This window comes from Chionomys nivalis, chromosome 12, assembly GCF_950005125.1.
Source record: "Chionomys nivalis chromosome 12, mChiNiv1.1, whole genome shotgun sequence".
NCBI lineage: Eukaryota > Metazoa > Chordata > Mammalia > Rodentia > Cricetidae > Chionomys > Chionomys nivalis.
Genome location: NC_080097.1, coordinates 3,922,625 through 3,931,332, shown reverse-complemented (window position 1 = coordinate 3,931,332; position 8,708 = coordinate 3,922,625). Strand labels below are relative to the sequence as shown.

Here is an 8,708-nt window from a genome sequence, read left to right as displayed (position 1 = left end):
TTGTTTTCCCTGCTTGAAAAAGTGCTGGCTTTGTTTCGTCCACCAAAGGAGATCATTCTCCATGTAATGGGCCTCTTAAATTAGGTATAGCCTCTGCTTTCCTTCTTCTACCCAAACTTTATAAAGCACACCCCACACACCCGCGATATATATGCACACATACAGATATATATACTACATATATATGCTTATGCATATATGTGTCATTTGTAATACATACCCAAGATAGGTCTGGTACCATGCATATATACCATATTTAGTTTATGGAGTAGTATTTTATAAAGTACACGGATACTCAGGAGAACTACACCACTTATCTGTCTATACACACATACATTACGTACTGGACCTGCCACCTCTGTGGCACCTCCAGCGTGTTCACTTCTTGTATCAGTCACTTTTCTGGCAAAACAGGACCAAGAGAGACGTAGAGAAGAGCGGGGTTGACTTTAGCTTGTGGTTCCAGAGGGATGAAGGCCATCATGGCCAGGACGCAGGGTAGCAGGAGCAGGGAGATGATTAAACACACTTTCTTTTTTCTTCCTATTTTAATTTATTTTTAAATTTCATTTTATATTCTAGTCACAGTTCTTTCCCCATTTCTCCTCCCCTGACCCGAGCGCCCCCCCCACCTCTCCATCCACCCCTCCCAACAGGTAAGGGCTCCTGGGGTTTCAACAAAGTCTGGCACATTAAGTTGGGGCAGGACCAAGTCTCTTCCCCCTCCATTAAGGCTGAGCATGGCCTCCCACCATAGGGAATGGGCTCCAATAGACCAGCTCATGCACCAGGGATACAGATCCTGGTCCTACCACCAGGGGCCTCACACATAGTCCGAGCTTCACCACTGTCTCCCACATGTGGGCCAAACCACCTAGCTCTGTCCCACGCAGGCTCCACAGCTGTGGTCTAGAGTTCCTGAGTTTCCATGAGCTGGGTTCAGCTGTCTCTGTAGATTCCTCCATCATGATCTTGACCTCCCTTGCTCGTATGTTTTCTCCTTCTTCTCTTCATTGGATCCCCCGAGCCAGCGCCATCAGCTGGGAAACCAAGCTGTTCAAACACACGTCTCCTTCAAACTGCCGCCCTTCCTCAGGGAGAGAAGAAGTGACTGAGAGTGATGTCTTTCAGTAAGAGAAAAACTAACTCAGCGAAAACATTATCAAAGTCATTGTGAGAGACAAGGTGAAGGCGAGGGCTCTCTGGGACATTCTAGTGAGGATGGGGCCCAGAGGTCAAGAGGTCACAGACAGGTGTCCCTCTGTCCAATAACCATCTCAGAGTAGTCTATGTTTGGTTTCTCAACCATTCTCGTGTTGGACATGGAGATGCCGATCTAATCCCCATCGCTGTGGAGAGCTGCTGTTGTCCTTACTTGGACACAGTCTTTTCTTCTTTAGGGTTGGACAGGGGACCTGTGTGTGAGGCTTGCTCTCTCCTGCTGAACTACAAGCCTTAGCCCTGGGTTTTCTGTTTTGTGATAGACTCTTGCTGTGTAGCCCGGGCTGGCCTTGCCACCTGCCTTCAGAGTGCCAAGATGACAGGCAGGCACTAGCCATTATGCCCTGACATCATCTGGCTATAGTTTATACTATATTTGTTTTTATTTTACCCATTCTCTTTTTTTCTTAACATATAACATTAGTAAAGATTAAGTTTTTTCCAATATTAATTCAGACTCTTACACTTTTTTTTTTTTGGTTTTTTGAGACAGGGTTTCTCTGTGGTTTTGGAGCCTGTCCTGGAACTAGCTCTTGTAGACCAGGCTGGTCTCGAACTCACAGAGATCCGCCTGCCTCTGCCTCCCGAGTGCTGGGATTAAAGGCATGCGCCACCACCGCCCGGCTTTACACATTTTTTTTGAGACAGGGTTCCTCTGTGTAGCTTTGGCGCCTATCCTGAAACTTGCTCTGTAGACCAGGCTGGCCTTGAACTCAGAGATCCGCCTGCCTCTGCTTCCCAAGTGCTGGGGTTAAAGGTGTGCGCCACCACCGCCCCCCATCTCTTTACACACTTTCAAGAAATTTGTATGGAGTAATAAAAAGGAGAGAAGGAAAAAGAGGCAGTGGAAGGGTTAAGAAGGGAACAGACGGGAAACCCAGCTTGGTTCTATGGTGTGTTGGCTCCATCAGTTTGTCCCTTTAATGCACATTGTCATTGATCAGCTCGTGTGCCAGGCACATAGCGATCAGATGCGTGAGAGAACTTGCTGACTTCTGATGCTCACAAGCTGACGGGAGCTAAACACGAAATAATAACTAACCGAATTAATGTGTAACTGCACTCCGTAGCAGGAGCAGCGGGGCGGACGCCATCTGTAAAACCTCGGTGTTTGAACAGTCGTCATGGACAGGGGTGCTCACCTGGGAGCTTGTTAGGAAAAGCAGAATCCACCCAGGAACTTCCGAGACTGGATCTGCATTTTAACAAGATCCCGGAGGGATTCGCGTGCACTGTGGGATCTGAGAGGCACAGCTCTGGAGTTCACAGGGCTGTGAGAGAGAGCAACAGGTGGGCCTCATGGCCAGCCTGTGGGCCTGCAAAGATGGCCTCTGGGTAGGCTAGGGAGGCAAAGGCTCCACGGGATCCTTGAAGACAGGTGGAGAAATTACATTTTCGCCTAAGAGCAATTCAAACATTATACATGCAAATACACAGAGTATATATGTTTATATTATGTGTATGGTGTGTGTGCATATTTGTATAGGGTGTGTGTATGTGGTGTATGTGTATGTATGTGGTGTGTGTGTATGTGGTATATGCATGTTTGTATGTGTGGTGTATGTGTATTATGTGGTGTCTGTGTATGTGGTATATGCATGTTTGTATGTGTGGTGTATGTATATGTATGTGGTGTGTGTATGTTTGTGGATGTGTGTGTGTATGTGTGTGGTGTGTGTGTATGTGATGTGTGTGTATGTGGTGTGTGTATATGTGGTGTGTGAATGTTTGTGTGTGTGGTGTATGTGTATTATGTGGTGTCTGTGTATGTGGTATGTGCATGTTGTGCATGTGTGTGTGATGTATGCATGTTTGTTTGTATGTGTGGTGTCTGTGTATGTATGTATGCATGTCTGTGCATGCATGCATGTGTATGTATGTAGTGTGCACATGGGTGTGTGAATTTGTAGGAAGCGTGTGGGTACACATGTGTGCATGCTGTCGCTTGCATGTGGACATCTGAAGACACTCCGAGTGTCAGTCTCCCCCCATCTTTTGAGACTGTGTCTCTTGCTGTTTGCTGCTGTGCACACCGGACTTCTGGCTAACTGACCCCCTAGCTTTCCTGTCCTCACGTACCACCTAGTTCTAGGTTTGAACATGCATAGAGCCACCCTGGCTTTACATGGGCTCTGGGGAGCCCGGCTGAGGACTGCTGTCGTAATGAAATTCCATACATTCCAGTTATACATAGATATCCATTTTCTTCCTGTTGAGTCCTAGAGCTCTGAGGGCAGAGCCCAAGCATGCTCTGCATTGGTGAGGATTCTCCTCCTGGCCTGCAGGACATCTCACCTTGACTTCCCAACTTAGAAAGAAAGACCTCTTCCTGGTGTCTCTCCTTATAAAGACAGGAATTTCCTTGAGAAGATCCCATCCTTATGACCTCATCGAACCTAATTCCCCAGGTGCTTCATCTCTAAATATCATCCCTCCGAGGTTAGCTCGTCAGTATCTGAAGCTTTGGTAAGGGACGTGAACAATTCAGTCCCTAATAACGTTTTCAGCAAAGAAGTATGAAAAACAAGATTTCTTTTAGAATGTTACTGCTCTGGATGAAGCGTTCTGAAAGGCTTGAAGGGGGTCAAGAATCTGTTCACAGCCAGGGTCGAGAACTCAGGTCTGGAACCCCAGCTGCTTTGGAGGCTGAGGAGAGAGGGCCACAGAGTGTGTCACCCATAGTCTGGGCAAATTAGTGAAATCATTTCTCAAAATTTTAAAAAAGGCAAGGACTGGACTGTAGTTTGGTGGTGGAGAAGTAACACACCCTATAAGCCCTAGGTGTGTAGGACATCACAGATGCGGGAGAGAGTGTGGGAGAGAGAGAGAGAAAGAAAGGAAGGGAAAGCAACAGTCAGGGAGCAACTGTTATTTCAAGAGTTAACCAAAGGATGTCAGTCACCTGGACAAGGGGACACTGTCAGAAAAGGAACAAAGGAAAATGTTCTAAATATTCAGGCATTACACTTGACAGACTTTGACAATGCATTTCACATTGTGGTTGGGGAAGAAAGCCAGGACAAAGTGCCATGTTTTGGGCTTGTACGAATGAGCACGTTTGATGTCATTGTGATACAAATAATCAGCATGCTTGCGTGTGGCCTGTGTCCGACACAGAAATGACCGTGGGGACAGCCGTCATCTAGTCAGCCTCTGCCACCAGTCTTTGAGCAGATGTTTTAGGTACATTCCCTTAATTAATGTAGGACACAAACCTTGCCTTCTAAAAAGGCAAGAGCAACTCAGGCAAGCTAGCTGTACAAGGCTACATTGTTAAGGGCTTAAAATAGCCTGGTACAATGAACAGTACAGAAGGCCTTTTGAACATCAGAGAACTAGTGTGGATGAGGACGGTCTAACAAAGGAATGACAGGTGAGCTGAGGTCCCCGCACTTGGTAAGAAAAAAATAAACATGGGGTAGAGAGGAGGGAGGCTCCTTTCCGAAGGCATGAGGGGTAAAGTTGACTGTGAAAGCAGGGACCACATTTCGTAGGACCTTAAAAGTCTATAATTTGGATTTTATGGAGGGACAGGTTTGAGTGTAAAAGGAACAGGACTTTACATGACTTCAGAAAAACCTGTCTGGCAACAAAGAAGACCAGAGCTGAGGAGCCCAAATCCCAGAGGCCATCAGTTAGCTTTTGTATCATACAGGGACTAGGTTAGAGCTCTGGCCTAGCTTGGAGGAAAATTCTACCAGACTTAATTTCTTGGGCTGAGAATGGGGGTTGGTGAGGGCTAAAGCTTTAGGAATAAGATTAGGAGGCTGCCAAAAGCAAGAGAAGATGCGGAAAGGTTAGTTGTACGTTTGAGATCACGCAGGTGTGTGTGTGTGTGTGTACGTGTGTGTGTGTGTGTGTGTGAGACATCGGTGTGTTGATTCTAAAAGGTTCTCCACGTGTTTGAATTTTCAACAGACTCAATCAAAGCCTGCAAATGATGTTATTTACTGGAAATGAGACTACGTATTAAAATAAAGAGGACTAAAATACGATAGTCTGTTGAAGAAAATTAGCCCACAAATCACAAGATATGCCTTGTTTCAAAGATGCAAGGGCAAAAATTAAAAAAATAAAAATCATTGCATTCCACCTTGTTGCTCTATTCCAGATACATTAAACAGCTGCTTATAAAAAATATAGTTAGGCTCAATCCTTCAGATGAATAGGGTCTTTGTTCTTGCCTGGAGTTAGTCACAAGACCGTCATACTTAACTTTTTAAGACCTCAAATGTTGTGTTTTGTGGAAAGGAAATATGTGCTTATTGTGTTTTCTAAATGCCATATGTTTTTGTTTTTGTTTTTGAAGCCTTCAGAAATGCTGTGTACTGGTGGGGGATGGGGGATAACCCTTTCTGTTCTCTTTTCTTGCTTTTTCTTGGGGGAATCCCAGCATCTTCCGGGTCGTCTTCAGTAGCCTAAGACCAGAGGATGGCTCTGAGTCCAGCTCCACCTTCCTGCGGTTGTCGCTGCGTTAGTGACACCGTGGGCCGACGCATGAGTTTTTATTAAATGTCATCTAAGAAGGTTACAGCACACCTAATCCTCCGTGGGTGCCAGCCAACAGCCTCAAAGCTGAACGTATAGACAGATATCCGTTTTGTCATTCAGCATTCCCCAACTGAATTCCCTGATGCTCTGGGCACTTAGCTGGAAGATGTATGGGTTCCAGTAAGTAACCACTGCAATGACAGCTGCTCTCCAGAAAAGCTGTGTGCTGGGGCTGCAAGCATGATCCGCTCCTGAGTGCCGACTCAGACATGGTAATAGTCACGGAAAATGTATGCATATGTTTCACAAGGTATTACTTTCCTTGACAGACATTGAATTCTTTCCTTTATATCTGCATCTATATCCGTACACTTTGTCAAATGGCATAAGGAGGACTTCAGTTTGGGGTACAACTGTATTTCTTGGCCATCTTAGGAGTTTTCGTGTTTCCCGGAGTGCTTACGATGCAACTCCCAGCTCCGGGCTGGCTGTCTTGAAGCGTGTTTGTCTGAGCTACCCCTCTGCGGGCTCTGCCAATTATGTACCACTTCGTCTCGGTGCTGTGACTGCTTTCTTCGGAGAGGGAGATCCCTCTTCCATCAGTATGGACGCACTGTTTTCAGACCCTGCCAGCGCTGTGTTGCTGTGTCAGTCATCCTATGAGGACCAGTTTCAGACCAGGAGGACTGACGATCTGGCCAGGGATTGGCTGGCCGCTCCTGGGCGGGGCCTGTGGGAAGGAAGGGCTGCAGCTCACAGCAACAGAGTTTAGACTGTCTTTGCTTCATCATCTGAAGGTAAAATTTTCCAGCCACAGCCGGCGGCTCGCAGAGTACAATAAACAGGGACGGACGGAGAACTCTTTGCATGGACCTCTCTTCCTCATGATGCGGTGGAGAAGTCGCGGCCACTCGGTCCTGCCAGATGCTCTTGGGGTTACTGTACATGGGGAGAACAAGCAGAGCTAAACAAGGTAGGAGGACCCCCCCCCTTTTAATGTTTAGAGTTTGCTGCAGTATGCTGCATTCCATGTGTGTGCTTGGGGAAGCCAGGGAGACCGGATTCCACCAATTCGAACGGAATACTCGCAGGAAACCCTGGAGTTTTACGTAACATTTGGATTTGAGAAGAAGAGATGGCAAAGCTGGAATCTACGCCGCCCCGTTCGGGGTGAGGCAGAAAACCGAGGGTTTTATTTATTTATTTAAAGAACAGACCCATTTATATATTATTTTTTTTAATTATATGAGAGATCCAGGCCATTGTTTTCTTAGAGAATGTTTTTACTGCTCTAGTGAGCTACAGAATAAAGTTTACATGGATCCTGTTCTTTGAAAACACTCTTAAAATTAAGAATTTTTTTAAAAATCATGGTAAATAATAATCGGTTGAACATATGAAACAGAAATATGTCTGTTTCTTAGAAATTGGGGGCCACCCTGGTGCTACAGGGCAAAGGCTTTAATTGAGTTTCAAAAGCACATTTTAACCACCAAGCCAGAGGTAGCTTCCTGGCTAGTCTTAGACACTGTAGTTCAATGTTTACATTGCTTTTCCTGGCAGCCTCCGTCTTTGTTTCCAGCTTAAAAGTGGGACCATTATATTCAAAAGTAAAGCTGGGTTAATAATGCTTACTGCAATTATCTGATCTGTATGCATTTTTAATGAGAACACACAGCCAGCAGAATAATTTAATGAGAGCAGGCTAGCTTTTAAAGCTGGGCTCTCACTACGCCCAGCCAGATCAACTTTCTTGCCGAGAAGCAGCGGCAGCCGGGAGAAAGGTTGAAGCAGATTTATTTTTAACACACTTGGCCCAGGAGAAGGGAAGGCGCTCTCTGTGTTAAAGAATTCTTTCTGCCCTTTTCCGTTTGAAATTTCTGCCAGGCATGAGGAAACCATGCTTTTTTGTTAGGCCATGGAAGCATGTGTTTACAATAAATGTGTAACATTTTTAGAATAGTTAGCAAGCACCGAAGCGGAGGAGAAAAAAAAAAACTCGCCTAACCACCACCCCCTGGGAATGTTCCAACGTTCTTCTAAGTCTTACTTCCCCCTTAAAAGACAAAGATTAAGTGGGAGACTATCTATGAGGGCATATGTATATTTAGGTGACAATGAGGAACAAAAATATTAAGCAGGAGACATTTTTACAGTCTCTGTAAGGGGAAGTCTGTTCCTCTCCGTTCTGAGGAGCAGCAGTGTCCACTGGAAGAAGGGCCATGCCACGCAGACTCTTCTAGATCCAGTGCCTTTACTTTCAAGGAGAAGTGCAGGACACTGGCCCAACTCCTGACGTCATCCCCCAACTATTTCTGCTGTGTGTTCTTTTATTCGGCTCGTGGAGAGGAATATTTCTCTATGTCCAGGCCAGGAACATTCGCACTCCCGGTTGGCAGGACTTGAGTTATGTCTTCCCATTTAAACCCACAGCCCATCCATCCCCCTTCTGGGGCCAAAGAGGGTGGCTTCTCCGACCCGCCTGTCTGCGCAGGGTTTCTGCAGGCTTCTGGCTTGGCTAGTGAAAAGCCATGGGAGAGAATGAATTTCACTTTCTTTCTGGCCGAACTCTCATATGGTGCAGCTCTGTAAGGCTACCTGTGTGGACTTTTGGGAAGGGGGGGCATTCCCAGCTCCCCTGGAGCCATCATCTAAGGCCCAGGTTACGCCGCCAAGTTCAAGGTTGCCTGGCTGGTGGTTGACAGCGGCGTGCACAGGAAAAACAGCATGTTCTAGGGCAGATGGCTCAAAGGGAATAAAGTATGATGGTGTGTGCTGTTAACCCAGTGTCACAGGTGGCACGCTGGTGACAGCCTTGCTTACACAGATCAGGGGAAAGGCTAGCATTTCGTGAGGTGCCTTTAAAAGAAAGAATTTGGGTTAGAGGACACAGCAGTTCCCAGGAGTCCCCGCTACCAGCCGTCCTGTCCTCCCTTCCCTCCACCTTCTGTGGCCTTGAGCAAAAGCCTACCTCAGTTTCTCTCTCATCCTAGAAC

The 8,708-nt window shown here is 46.3% G+C and overlaps 1 protein-coding gene across 8 annotated transcripts in view; it reads left to right on the top strand.

Moving 5' to 3' along the window:
• The first annotated feature begins 6,452 nt into the window (after positions 1 to 6,452).
• Mbnl2 (muscleblind like splicing regulator 2) overlaps positions 6,453 to 8,708 on the top strand; it is a 152,756-nt gene continuing 150,500 nt past the window's right edge. For 2 of the 8 annotated variants that reach the window (XM_057786217.1, XM_057786213.1), the window contains exon 1: positions 6,454 to 6,685. The gene's annotated coding sequence lies outside the window, so the exon portion shown is untranslated. Of the gene's footprint in view, positions 6,686 to 8,708 lie in introns of all 8 variants that reach the window. The other 6 variants (XM_057786220.1, XM_057786218.1, XM_057786216.1 and 3 more) reach the window with 4 other exon arrangements.